The sequence below is a fragment of the Fukomys damarensis genome, unplaced genomic scaffold (genome assembly GCF_012274545.1).
Source record: "Fukomys damarensis isolate Sample0158 unplaced genomic scaffold, DMR_v1.0_HiC HiC_scaffold_26, whole genome shotgun sequence".
In the NCBI taxonomy this organism is placed as follows: Eukaryota; Metazoa; Chordata; class Mammalia; order Rodentia; family Bathyergidae; genus Fukomys; species Fukomys damarensis.
The window spans coordinates 7,073,651-7,087,955 of NW_022900938.1; the positions used below are offsets into that span (position 1 = coordinate 7,073,651).

The 14,305-nt window shown below is 45.1% G+C and overlaps 1 long non-coding RNA gene across 1 annotated transcript; it reads left to right on the forward strand.

Moving 5' to 3' along the window:
- Positions 1 to 744: 744 nt before the first annotated feature.
- On the forward strand, positions 745 to 2,655 carry LOC104871044. Its single transcript, XR_782718.2, has 3 exons — positions 745 to 799; positions 1,201 to 1,275; positions 2,444 to 2,655. It is a non-coding gene; the product is annotated as an uncharacterized LOC104871044 (long non-coding RNA).
- The last annotated feature ends 11,650 nt before the right edge of the window (positions 2,656 to 14,305 follow it).

Consider the following 14,305-nt stretch of genomic DNA (forward strand, 5'->3'; position numbering starts at 1 on the left):
GAAATTTATAAGAAAAAGTAAGAAGAGTCTGCTTGCACGCAAATTCAGCTCCCCTTCTGTTTCCAGGATCTGGGGCTTTCTGTACCCACTCCCACCGGGGGAGCCAGGGGGCTCCTGGTGCCCTTGGGGATTGGCGCTGGCACACACCGGGGCTGAGGTTAGGCGTGACGCCCACGTCCGTGCTCCTGTAGTTAGCCTTCCCAACCTACGCATGGTTATCGGTTAAGGTGTTGTTTAAAAGAGAAAAAATCAATTCATCAAATAAATATTTTCCTCATAAATTATCCAAAAAGCAGGGGTCAAACGATGCAAGAGGTTTTTTTTTAAATAGTTGATTCAAATGCTTTGCATCATAGACAGAAGCAGTTAAACGATGGCAAGTGTATAAAAAGGGAACAACACACTTGCAAACTTCAATTTTCAAAAATTCCACAAGGACTTCACCTTTCTATAATCTCCAAATGAGGAAAACCTGAGGATGGCTCTCATAAGTATTCTTTACTCCAAAAAAAATTCTAAGTAAAATCAAATTTAATCATGATGAAAACGACCTTTCTGTGGGCAGGGAAATATCAGTTTATAAGACCGGGGCCAATTCGGGCATTTGAAAATATCCTTGTATTTACTGAGTATTATTTTAATTATAGTGCTTTCTCTGCATTAATCTTGGGTAAAGCTGTGTATGATACTAGAAGGCCCTGTCTCATGCCAAAGCTACCTAGCTCTCTTTTCTCTTCTCTGCTGAAAGGGAAAGAACAAAGAGAAGAAAGCAACTAGGAAACTCCTGGATTACTACACGGTATGTGCATCCACTTAACACAATTATAATGCCCAATTAATCTTAGCAACATGAGTGATGAATCATTTCTCCAGGTGTCTTTTCTAAAGAGAGTAAATTTAGTTCCAACATTTGGCTATTGTTTTACACCAGCTGCAGTCTCCCTAGGTTAATGGGGAAGCAAATAAGTGAGCCCAAATCTTTATTCAAAAACAGCCTCTCCTTAGGTGCCAGCTTAGCACCCTGACTACCATAGGTACCAAGCCTTCTAGGGAAAGCAAGGAACAATAACAGAATTCCATCATGTGGGGCCCTTTTCACGTCTTGATTTGATGGTGTCTCCTGCCATCTACTGATAGATAAAAAAGATGAAAACCACTTCTCTAAACCATTTGTCCGTTATGCCAATTGGTCATTCGCAGATGATCTGCTGCATCTTTTGGTTGATTATGGGAAACCACCCAATTCATCAGGACTTTTCATCTAAAAACTAGCAGGTAAGCTCGCTGCCCACAGAGAGCCTTGGCTTGCACTGATGACGTCTTACATTTGAAAGCGTTGCAGGGTAGGAAGAACTATCACTGGCTTGGGAGTCAGACCATGGGTGCCTATGCCAGCTCATCTAAGGTTCTTTTTCTAAAATGAAAGTGTCGGGCTTGGGGTGCACTTCCTCCCACTTCCAAGATGCTTGAGTTCCTGGCAAATATAGCTCCAAAGAATGGGCCACAGGGGTTTGCAGATAGTTCAATTAAAACCTAGAGCATTACCCCTCGGGCCATTCACCTCCCTCTGCAGAAGACTTCTCCCTCCCGTGTGGTCTTCTACATCCAAGCTGTGTCCTCTCGGCACCTTCTGCTGCTCCTTCTGCTGACACAGTCCTCCTCCTCACCGTGAAAGGCCCTGCATTCACATACAAAGTGAGCACCACTGGGGGGAGTAGCCATTGAGCTGTTGAATTAAGTGCCTCAGCCAGCTACTCTGCAGCTGACCCCCACTCCCAATTGGGAAACAACGGATATATCTGATGTGTTTTCTAACCTTTGAAGAACAGTCAGTCCACAACTCTTTACTTATCCAAGGGTTATTTATCTGCTAACTTCAAATGTCTAGGACACCACTGAGAATCAAAGATGAACAAGAAAAGTTTTGGAGGAGCATTTTGAAAGGTCTCCAAAAAGCAGAAATATGTGTCCCCAGGCACATCACAGTTCATGCACTTGACTTAAGAGAGTTTCTGCTCCCCTTCTCAAAAACATACATCACCAGTATACTTTTAAGTTCACCCACGTTGAGTTTTTGCGCACTGCTATTCAGAAGCAGCAAATTAGACGCAGGGACAGAATCAGTTAGAGACAGCAGAACATCTGACAGTAAACAGGAAGGTGAAAAATGTATACTGTCTTAACTCAATCTTTTCAGAAAGCAAAGAAGTGTGCAATGCATTTTAGAAGGATCAGTACCAAAATTCATTAAAGTAACAAGTGGTCAGAGGCCTGAAAGGTATAAGTTTTCAATAAGAAAAATTCACTGTGCAGATTTTTTTTGCATTCCAAATGATTTTTAAAAAGACAAAGGATTCCCATCAGGGGAGCGGGTACAGCCAGGGTCTTCCTTGGCCAAAGTTCTCAATGGCAAAGAATTTTAACTCAAAGCTGTTGATTCCAGTGAATGTTCCCAGCCTGTGCCCTTGCCCCACCTCCCAGCTCGTGGACGGTGAGGGAGACGGTCGGTGTGTGTGACGTGACCAATCCTCGGCAGCTGCAGTTCTTCTCCATCGGCAGCACTGGTTGAGGCCGTGAAATCCCCCAGGTTGGCAGAGCTGGGGGACCGCGTGGCTCTGGACAGAATGGCCCGGCTGGGTCACTGTTACAGCACTTTCACACTTCTGTTCTAGAGGATGGATCAGGCTCCAGTCTGCCAAACAACTAGGACTCACTATGATGGTTTTTGTTTGTTAGTTTTTGCATTTTGAGCATATGGCAGTCTTTCTTACCTCTTTACCTGTACAGTTTAAGTTATTTCCCTGTAGTCTGTGATTTTACTGGTCACTTCTTTTTCCATTTTTATTTTTTATTATACGTGTTTGCAGTACATAGTGATCCCATTCCTCTGGCAGAGTTGGTACAAGCACACAACACATCTCGATTCTTGTTTTCATCCCCTTTCCCTCACCCCCATGCTTTGGTCCTCTTCCCTTTTGCACAAGATCTCCCTAGTTCCCCATTATCTATCTTTTACTTTGTACTACATTTATATTTCGGGCTTTTCATGTAAGAGAAACCATGCAATATTTAAGCTCGTGTGTCCCTATTTTGAACGTGGCCTTCTCCCCTCAGGTGCCTGCCTGACGGTATTATTTGCCTCCAAGTCCTCAGCAAAACACTGTGCCCCTCTCTTCCGTCCGAACTCTAGAGGGGCTCTGGGCTTGCACACCAGCAGGAGGCAGCTCAGGTGAGCCTCTGTCGCACGTGCCCTTCATGTGCACCAGTGGCACACCCATGTGAATCCAAGTGTGTCAGGGGAACAGTAAGGGCTGACAGACTGCAAGAAAAAAGAGGAATGCGCTTCTGCTCCCTTGGATTTGCCCTTTCACTGTCAAGTACTGGGGTGTGAAAAAGCACAGCTTGGGAGGGATTTGGCCTCCTCTGTAAAGGCTACAGAAGTTTCCAACAGAGAGTGGTGACTCATGCTCCATACATCCTGATATTTCAGAGTGTTCAGGAAAAATGTGACCTAGTCCAGCACACCCTTGCTTTCCGTCCTTTTCTTGCCAGTCCTCAATGCCTATGAGTTTCACCACAAAGGGAAGTTCAACAGCCAAGGTGACGTAAACTGCCAAGGTGAACAAAAGTTCACAAGCGGGGCAAGAGGGGACAGGCCACTGCCCGCTTACCAAGGAGACAGGTTCCACCCAAACACACAGATCTTTCTTGACAAATCTGAGGCTCAGCGTTCGGGCATCTTGCAAAGCAAACTTTTAGAGGTTGCTTCTCCTCCCCAGTTCCGTACACACACACGCAGGCACACACAAACACCAGCTTTGAAATCACATGGTGTTGTCTCACAACGTGAGATGCAGCCAACCTTTGACCTTCACTTTCTAACGCTTCAGGAAGCGGGAATCCTCCATCCCTAAGGCCCCTAGTAAAAGGAGCCCACGGGAAAATCTCCCTAGAAGATACTTAATTGAACATGCCACACATATATCATTTCCCTTCTCCATGAAAACATACAAGGTCACATACTTCAAATCTTGATGCAAACCCATCTCAGGATCATGCAACTCGCCACAAAACAAACACACACAACTTGTGAGACGAATTGGCCATCTGCGTGTGAGGCTGGGGAACGTGAACGAAAGGACATTCCCCTCCCAGGACTGCAGGAAACAATCAGCTCCAACCTTTCTCTGTCTCTGTGTCACAGAATTCCTCACTCACGTTCCAGGGGAGCATGGGATTGACTTGGTTTGGGGCAGCTCTCACCACGCGAAGTCCTGGGACAGAGGAGGGCTGTCAATGGAGGGAAACGCTGTGTGACCCGTGGTGGGAGAGGTGGGATCCCCCGTAGGAAAATGAGCTGCTGCTGTGTGCCGACGCATGCTGGGTAGGCAAAATCCACAAGTTAGCTACAAGAGCGGGAGGTGACACGCTGCCAAAGCTCAGCTAAGTGCCAGGCAGTTGGTCAAGTTATAAAGAGAATCTGTGAGCACTCAGTTCACGTCCAAAGCTCTCCTTTGTGCGGAATTACGTGCTCCAAAAGAGAAAATGAATTTTAAAAAATAGATAAAAAGCCAACTTCTTTAAGGTCACGGAATAAGTTTAATTTGATCAACTGTATTTTTCCTCTGGGAAGGCAAGAGAGGGAATGAAGAGCGAGACTGAGCTTCTAAGCCTCCCATCAATCCTCCGTCAAATGAAAATCGAACAAGAAATTTCAAATTCGGGAAAGTACGGGGGCTGGGGATGTAGGGCAGCAGTTAAGCGCTTGCCTAGCATGCAGGGGTCCGAGGATGGATCTTCAGTGCTGCCAAAGGGAGGAGAAGCGGAGGAGAGAAAAGGAAACAAAACAGATGGGAAGGAATCTTCCAGGTCCGGCTCAACTACACCCCGCGCAGAATTCCCTCTCTCGGGCAGCTCGCACAGCTTCTGCTTGCGAACATAGATCTCAGCACTGCGCAGAGCTAACACGCGGGACGCTCTTCCTCATATAAACAGAAATCTGTTTACCTTTGAATCCCACGTATTGATTCTAGTTCTGCTGACTAGAACTACATAAGAAAAGGAGAAAATAACTTGTAGTTCTTTCCCTGACGGCCCTTTAAACGTTTGAATCATGTCTACCACCCTCCTCTGAAAATAATAACAATAAAATTGATCTTGCTGGGCTAAACATCTCTGGTTCCTTTAAACAATTTCTTACAGTATCTTGCTAACCCTTCACTACTTCTGTAACATCCTTTTGCCCATGTATTAGTTATGCAGAGGTGGATGTAGTTATTGTTTTCTCTTACCTTGCTCAAAAAAAGAAAAAGATTTCAGGAGGCCAACTACCAGTTATTAGTCTCCCTGTAAGAATGCGATGCCCCACAAGAAACGCCAGCCTGCAGAGCGGGGAAGCTAATGCAGATCACTGGGCACACTTCTCAGGGAAGCTTCCATTTGTCACCAAGTGTTTCGGGAGCCGCGACGCTAAAGAGGAAGTTGTAGGCTGCAGAGAAGTCCAGACAGAGGCCTGGGGTGTGTTCCAGGATCATTCCGTGCGAAACAGCCCCTAAATAAGGAAAACAACAGCTGCGCAGGCTGCTTTTCATGCAGCTCTCCTCCAAGGGAACATCTTATCATAGTCATAATCCACTGTTGCCTCACACCCTTAGGGGAAATTCCCCCGGGATGTGTTAGGAGAGGAAACTGCCATGAAAGAGATTTTTCAGGCACATTAGAGCTGACAGAAATCAGTTCTGATGTCAGGGCTGGGTGTGTGAGGAGCTAACTAGGAACACGGGCGGTGTACGCCCAGTCAACCATTCCAGGGAGCCCAAACCACTTCCTCTTGGCACCCAGGGTTTCACCCGGCTCCCCTGGACAGAAGGAGGAAGATGAGGAGAGGGGGTAGGAGGTTGTAATCACAAGCAGAGCTGCTAATGGGGCATCAAATGCACATTTAGCAAGTTCGGTGCATTCCCCACGCCTGAGAACAAACAACTCGGAGAAGCCTCCTTGATTTGCAGTTGATTGTAAACTGTCTGGCTCCATGCGATTTTACAACCATTTCAGCTAATTCAGAGATTTAAACATCCAACCCAGGCAGCATCTTGCGCATTTATGAAGCATTTGAGAGATTACAGGTACTGAGAGGGGGATGATTTACCTTTCCCAGTTCTGCAGCTCACATAGGCGAGCACACGCCGGGCGCCGGGCAGTAGCAGGGGCTTGTGTGCATGTGTGCCTGTGTGCATATGTGTTGTGAGTCTTTTTATAAATCCAAGCATAATTGTGTATTTTCCATGTGCAGTGACAGTCAATTCTCCATACCTCGTCCAAAGCCTAACCCTAAACGTCTTATTCTTACTATTGAAAATAATGACCTGCTACTCACTATCTATAGAAATGTGACCGTATGGGTTTTTTTGTTTGTTTGGTTGGTTGGTTGGTTGGTTGCTTTGGGGGGGGAATTTTTTTGAAGTCGTTTTTGAGCCCTGGGTTGTCAAAAGAAAAATATATGAAAACCCTGCGTAGTAATTCCGGTAACGCTGGCTCCACGTTGCTTCTGCAATCCTGAATTGGGAATCTAGCGCTCCTCCACCAGAGCACAGCCCTGCTCTAGATAAAAGGGGTGGAGGTGTTCTGCAGAGGCAAAGCCGTGTCTCCCACGTGAATCACAAGAGAAGGGAGCCAGATCTCCTCGCACTTGAAAAGCCAGCCTGTGACAAAACCTCGCTTTGTCGCGAGGCATTCTATTTCCTGTACAGCACCAACTGCTACATCCCAAAGGCAAAACACGGGTCTATCTGTTGGGTTCGAGCAAGTGCAGAAATTCTTCTGTATTTTTCTGTATGTGTGCTAAATAGGAAATGTGTGTCCCGAGGGCAGAGATTTTGGTGTGTGTGTCTGGTGTGCCTTACTGATTGTGTCGCCCATTCCAAGGGCCACACAACCTGGCACGTATGTGTTCCACAGCTGATGTGGACACTGCTCCAAGTTCACTCCGGGAAAGTATTGCTCCTGGGCCCACTATTCTGCTTGTAAATGTCAGGAAGCAAACGACTCCATGATGGCAAATAGCAGCCCCCAGAGTGAAGCGGCAATGGGCAGCACGTGAAAAGCCTCAGAAGAAAATAATGTTGGGGTTCGTGTAAATCTAAAAAAAGTGTTGATCTGTTTTGTGCCTAAGAAATTATTATTCGCGTCTTTTTATATCATCCAAAAAGATTGCAAGGAAAAGACCCTGTCTCCATCATCAGCGGGTTTCTTCTTTGTGTCTACCGGATACTTAACACCTTAATGCCTTTTAACTCAGGCTATTACAAGGAGTTAAAACAAACAGCAGGAAAGATGAGCAGAGCCCTGCTGCAAAAGCAGATCTCTCCAAGCGAGGCTGGAAGCTCAGATGCTGGGGACCCAGTGTGACCAGGGCTATGGGACTAAAATGGAGGGATAAGTGTGGTGGCCCGCGCTGGGGTGCAGGGAAGGAGCAGAGCCCCGAGGAAGAGGTGACTACCCTTTCTGCCACTCACCTTCAAGGATGGAAACAGGAGAAACAAGGCCCCTTCGGCGGCGGTGCTTGGCCAGCTACATCTCCCAGTGTGCCATGTTGGTACATGTCCGTGTAACAAAGAGCAGACCCACTAGGCGGATGAACCGGGTTTATCCTCATGAAGACGCTAAAGCAAAGCATCAGCATTGGGTATCGCTAACCTTACACTGTTAGCAGCATGATTTCTGATAGAGATATATTAATATTGATGATAATAATAACCATAAGATGTTCCCAGCCACCCTGAAGTTAAGTTCCCGGCCACCCTGAAGATCCACCTCTGGAAAACTCCAAAACCTCATGTTGTTATTTGAACCTCAGTAAAAACAATAGGTTAAATAATTTAGCTAAGCTTGCTGTAGCCATCAGCAATTCTGGGGAAATCAGTGCTGATGTGGGGGTCTTACACATGTGATGTGTGAAGTTTCTATTAGATTGCTACATGATTTGTTTTGATTGTTTCACAAAAAATCTATAATTGTACCACATTTGGAAAGAAGAGAAATGTGGAAAGTATGTATGAGAGATTTGTTTTTTTCTACACAAACTCAGAGGCCAAAAGCTTAGATCCCTGAATAAAAATTTAGCTTTCATACTGTGTTCATGTTAAGAACTGGCATGCTTGGGTTCAGAACTAACCCTACTTAAACTTTCAAGACCCGGTGAGTAACCCAGAATAAATGTGGTGAGTCACCGAAAAGCAAACAAACAAACAAAAGTTCAGGTGCCTGGGTGTCCACATTATCTGTGCTGCAAAAGTGTTAAGAGCAGCTCTGAGCTATGGAGTTCTTCCAGAGTCAGATAAGAGGTGGAATGGAAAAGGGCCAGTCCCCATCATCCAGAGCGTGTCCCAGGGACAGGCCCCTGGGACTGGCTCTGTGGACCTTTTCCAGGAAAATCTGATGTCCCTAACGGAATCTGCAAGTCTGGGAACTTGGAAATCACTCCCAACGGAGAGTTCACAGAAGCATCCCTGTTTCTAGGTCATCATTTTGCACCAAATGAAGATGGACGCTGAGCCTTCCCATGGCAAATGGCCATGTGGAATTTAATCATTAGGCTTGGGAAGAGTGGAACTGGGTCAGGAGGCCTAACCCAGCCCAAGCACCCCATTCACTGGTCATGCAGGGACCACCAGGCAGAGAAGGTTAATGCCTAAGTTCCAGGCCCCACAAGAAGTGCATTTGCCCCCGATGCAAGCAAGAGGTCGAGTGACAACTTGATGGTATGACTGAAATCCAGAGCCTGGAATCTCAGTCCACTTACCTGGCTCCTTTTGAGAGCTTCCGTCATTTTCCATAATTTCCCAGGCTCTGTGTTATGGACTCAGTCATGTCCCCTCAAAATTCCTATGTTGAAGCCCGAGCCCTTGGGTGACTGTAGCTTGAGTTCAGATCTCTAAGGAGGTAAGAAGAGTTCAGTGAGATCCTCGCTTGTTCCTTAGAGCCCTGACCTAACCAGCCTGGTGTCCTACAAGAAGAGGAAGAGATTGGCCACCGCTGTCAGCCATGTAGGACACAGAGAGCAGGGGCTGTCCACACCTGAGGAGCCCTCACCACAGACACAGCGTGCTGCCACCTCCATCACAGGCTTCTAGACACCAGGATTGTAAGAAAATCAGTGTCTTCCATTGAAGCCAAGCCTGGTGTGGTTTTCAGTTATGCAGCTGGAACAGGATCATATACTATTCCTGGGTCTACCTTGTCCTTTCTGTTTCTTACATCTCAAGTAATAGGACTGCGGGCATGGCCTTCAGGGGGTTGTTCTACACACAGCTTCTTAGGTGCCATCAGGATGGCTTTCTGTGCCTAATTTTATATCCTTTCAAACTACCTTCTTTTTCTCTAGTTTTAGGGAAGCAGTAGAACAGTAAGTGTTCAAAGACAGACGGCAGAAGGCCAAGCTCTTATCTCCGATATCCACGACTTGCAGAGGTCAGGCTGGGCTTCTGAGTGCCTGCCATTCCGGCAGCACTTTCATCTGCCTGGGCTGCTCCGCAGAAAAATGGGTCAAGATCTCCTGCAGAAACTTCGGAGCTATGGTGCAGCAGATGCTGCCAGGCACCCCTGCATGCGGCACAGCACTCATGGCCCACCAGTAAGGACAGTGGGTTAAGAGGAAGATCCAATCACAGGATCATCCCACCTACATTGGAACATGGCTAATCATCATTTCTCACTGATTCCTCAGCTCTCTGTTGACTTCAATCCACCACTAATTCACAAATGTGGATGAAGTATGAAGTGTCAGGTGGCTGCAGGGGTGCAGCCATGTGTTGGGCAGGACTCTAAGGCAGTTCTTAGGGTTCCCAGCCCTGGTGCACCTGCATGATGTAACCTCCCCCCCTTGAAGGTGCTCACCTGTGACTATGCTAAGATGTCACTCCTGTGATTAAGGGGCATTATGTAGAGAAGACGGAAGGTCCTGCAGATATAACCAAGATCTGTGTTCAGTTGACTTGGAGTCAATCAAAAGATTTTCCTCAGTGGGCCCAGCATAATTGGGCGAATGTCTTAAAGAGGGTCTAGAGAACAGACACTCATGCTGAAGAAATCAACTGCCATGTAATGAAGAAGTCACATAACCAGAACTCTGTGTAGTTCCTAGGAACTAAAGTAGCTCACCTCCACCCCAGCTGACAGCCAGCAAGAGAGCCAGCCTTACAACCACAGGAAACTGCAATGTGCTGACTACCCAAATGTCATAGGAGATGCTAAATCTCAAAAGAGACTGCAGCCTGGCCAATGCCTTGCTTTCTGCCAAGAGAAAGCCTGATGTGAAGCAACTAACCAACTAATCTATGCCTACACAAGTCCTGACCCCAGAACACTGCTAGGTGCTCAGTGTGTATTGTCAGAATGTGCTAAGTGTGTGGCAATTTGTTACACGTAATAGAAACATTTGTTCCACAGAGTGAATAATATAGGCAACATCTCTGTCTTCACGGGGCTTCAGCCCCCATAGGGTACAAAGGCAATAAGCAGCTTGTAAATAAGAGGTATCATTCGAAGCAGCGATGTGATACATACATTGAAAGATACACGCTGAAGTGGTAGGGGAGGGAGACACTGAAGACGCAGTTGGTAGATGACCCAGGACCACAATGAATGAGAACAAAGTCAGCCAGGGAGGAAGATTCCAGGCAGGGAAAACAGCAACGACTAAGGTCCTCAGCTACAGGGAGTGGCCACAGCACCACAGAGAGCCCCACGGAGATGCCGCTCATTCATCCAACGAATGCTTAATTTAATATAAACGTATAACTGCCTAAAAATACGCTTCAGTAGCGTGGGTCCTATTGGACACTAATCAGTTTAAGTGCCATTAGCAAAAGTCCTAATTATAGTAGCCTTTTAAATTTGGCTTTTCTTCAACCTTTATCAAGAGGAAATATTCCTTATAGAACACAGTGCTGAGGGCATCATGGAAATCCAGAAGGACAGCTATTGAGTTCGAGTGAATGCTTCAACTTTATTTAAGTTGCATTTTTGTTTGGTTCTTTTGGTGTGGAGTGCTGTTCCCTATCAGTAAGTTGTAATGACAAAGAACAATTACATTGTTCTCTAAGACCTCTGCTGTACAAATCAAGATCTCAATGATTAAACATACACTAGAAGGACTGTCATAAATTAATAAGTAGACTACAAACTGAGGTAAAATTGGTAGTTTGGCCTATCTGGCTAGTACCTAAAGATCACTACACAACAGGCACTGAGGGTGTCATTAAGTCCGTGAGCATCAAACAACCCTTTCCCATCATTAGCACATTATTTAGACAAGGAGATTGAGACTTAGATGAAGTAATTTTTTCAATATTATACACAAACGGTGAGGAATCTGGACCTTGAATCCAGGTGAATGACCTTAACTCCAAGCCTAGAAGCCACTAAGTACGATAACAGCAGCAATGACCACAGTGAACAGAGTATTTAGCCTGGGCCAAGCACTGGGCCAATCACGTTTCGGATATTAGCTGATCCACTCCACACAGCAGCCCCCCGAAGCAGGGTGCCTGATCTTTCTCATTTCATAACTCATTTTATTCTCCGAGAGGTTAAGAGACTTGTTCAATCTGTCACTTAACCTCCCTGGGGCTCAGTCCCCTCACCCCAACATGGAATTCCAGACTACAGATTAGATTCCAGACCTCCGGGCTCCACAGCGCAAGCTGTCAGCCATCACAGGAAGCCACAGCAGCAACTATGATCCAAACTTAAATGGTGACTTTCAGTGTTCCGAGCATATTTTCTTTTCTTCTTTACACTAGGGGCAAGTTTACATAGACAAAGTCATTACATCTGCCCATCTCAACTTATTCTTAATCATGAATTTCTTTAATTAGCTTGAGTTGCCTTTTCCCCTTTGCCTCTAGATTCTAATTATCTCCCATTTCTTGGTCAGTGTTCAAGGGCTGGAGTAAGGTGTTCCCCTCTGCCTCTCCCCAAATTTCAACTCTGAGTTGTAACAAAAATGTCATGCTCCACAACTGAGGCTGATAGAATCCATTAAACCAAGTGTGAATCGCTAGTCCGCAAAAATAACCTATTGCTAGAAGCACTTTGTAAATGTGAGGCTAATGAGACTAAGGCACTTACTCATGTTGTAAAAAGAATACCAAAGTGACCTCCACAGCCAGAGGAAGGGAGAGTATTTCTCATTTCAGCAAGGTGGCAAGGGCATGTTCTTAGAACAGGATTGTGGCTAGCAAACTTCCTTGTTTAACCAGTTATGTTTCAACTCTCCAGGCTAATAAATCTGCAGTAGGAGGGAGATGGTCTGTGTGGACTCTAGAAAGGAAGATCCAAAAAGGAAACACCTGTCAGTGTTTACTCAGCTTTATCCTGGGAAGAGGGGACTCTGAGTTTGTAAAGGTGTTTTTCAAACTGTGGGCTATGTCCCATCAGTAAGTCATGAGATGGAATTCTTGGGTAGCAACTGACATTTTTAACAGATAGACCATAGTGTGTGGCATGAAGCAAGTTTAAATATTAGGTTGTGAAACTTGTTCCTATTGTAGGTACCCATGTACACTCATATTTTATACAGCCATATTTTATTTATGTATAGCCACATTAGTTGGCACGAACTTTTAGATATGACGATGTATTTCTGTAGGTCTGTTTGAATGGTATTGCTCTACTGATCTTATTTAAGTTTTCTAAACCACTGGCACTCAAGCTTTGGGATTACATTCAACTGTAAATCACTCTCTAAAACAGGAAAAATTAGGAACTATAATTGCCAATATTTTTATTCTGCCAAGATGTAGACATTTTAAAGATAGTACTAATATAATTTTCCTAAAATCAGAATTTTGACTATAGTAACTATAAAGAGCCATGACAGAATCACAAAATAAAGCACATTCTTTTAAATTAAATATGGTTTTATGGTAAATCTATTGTGTTGTGTTTTTTTTTTTTTCATTTCACTATGATTCATGAAATCCCCATTGTCAGGCACTGAATGGCAAAAATAAATATGCCCAAAATGGGAAGAAGTGGTACAAGCCACATTCCTCACCGCAATCCAGTATTTTTAGGGTTGCCTGTGATGTGTTTTATTTCAGCCCTCCCTAGGCTTCTGGTACATAATTTGTAGGTGAGGAGGTAGGACCTCCAGACAGAGAGCCAGAATAGAGAAAACGCCCACTGTGGTTCATTACACCTATAGCTGTGTTTATTAACACAGGAACTCACGGGCTCATAACTGCCTCCCTTGTGGATTTGCATAATGTGGGTCTCCTTTCCCACAAATCTCACTAAGAACAAGTGGGTGAGATTACATTTTTAGATTCTCGAACTGAAGACTCGATAGTTCAAGCCATGAGACTCTGCGGGCTGTCCAAGGTCAGCTCATGATGAACATCTTAGTACCTTCATGATTAGCTCCCCTCGGTGATCCCGAATTTCGCAGGATGTTGCCCGAGTTGCCCAATAGGCCTCCCAAGAGCCTCGGAAGCGCCTTGCTCCTGGCCGTTCCCAGCGGAGCCTGCTTCCTGACTAGCTTCCCTTAGCACTGTCTTGGATCTGACTCCCTTCCAGGCTGTGCAACAGACCAGCTTGAGCAGGCGCTGAGAGGCTCTCCTGAGCGCTTTGCTTGACTTCCATCTTCAGATTGCTGTCCACGTTTCTGCGACAGGAAGAGCTTCCAGCAGCGTCTCATCACATCCCTGCACCGTGTCACGGCACCTCACAGCCTGGAGCAGACAGCTGGCCTCCCCTTTTGACGTCTCTTCCAGCTGCAACATTTTAGGGGTGTCGAGTAGAGGAGAACTAGAGTGAACGCATTCCTTCCAGCCCTACCAACTGTCAAAGTTTGAAAATTAGAGCCATTACTGGCCTGAAGTTTACCTCTGAGCTGTTTATATAATAAGAGAATCACTAAACAAATCAGTACGGTGGACAAAATTTAAGGAGCTTAATTAGGCATTTCATTTTAAAAACGTTAATATATAAATTACTTGCATTTAAAAGATAGTCCTAATGAAACCATACATAACTATTCATTAAAAGAAGATTCCAGTAACATTTAAACCTACAGGTTTTTTTTCTAGCAATGAGTTCAACTTACACATAAACTTGAAAATAATATTACATCTCTTTTTTAAAAATCTTGTAATTCAAATAATATTTTTCTTTAAATTGGATCAGACTTCCTCCCATTTGAATGAAATTGGTTCACTCTTAAGTCAAAGGTACTTACACTGGTTTCTTCTGGCTCTATTACACTCTCTCTCTCTCTCTCTCTCTCTCTCTCTCTCTCTCTCTC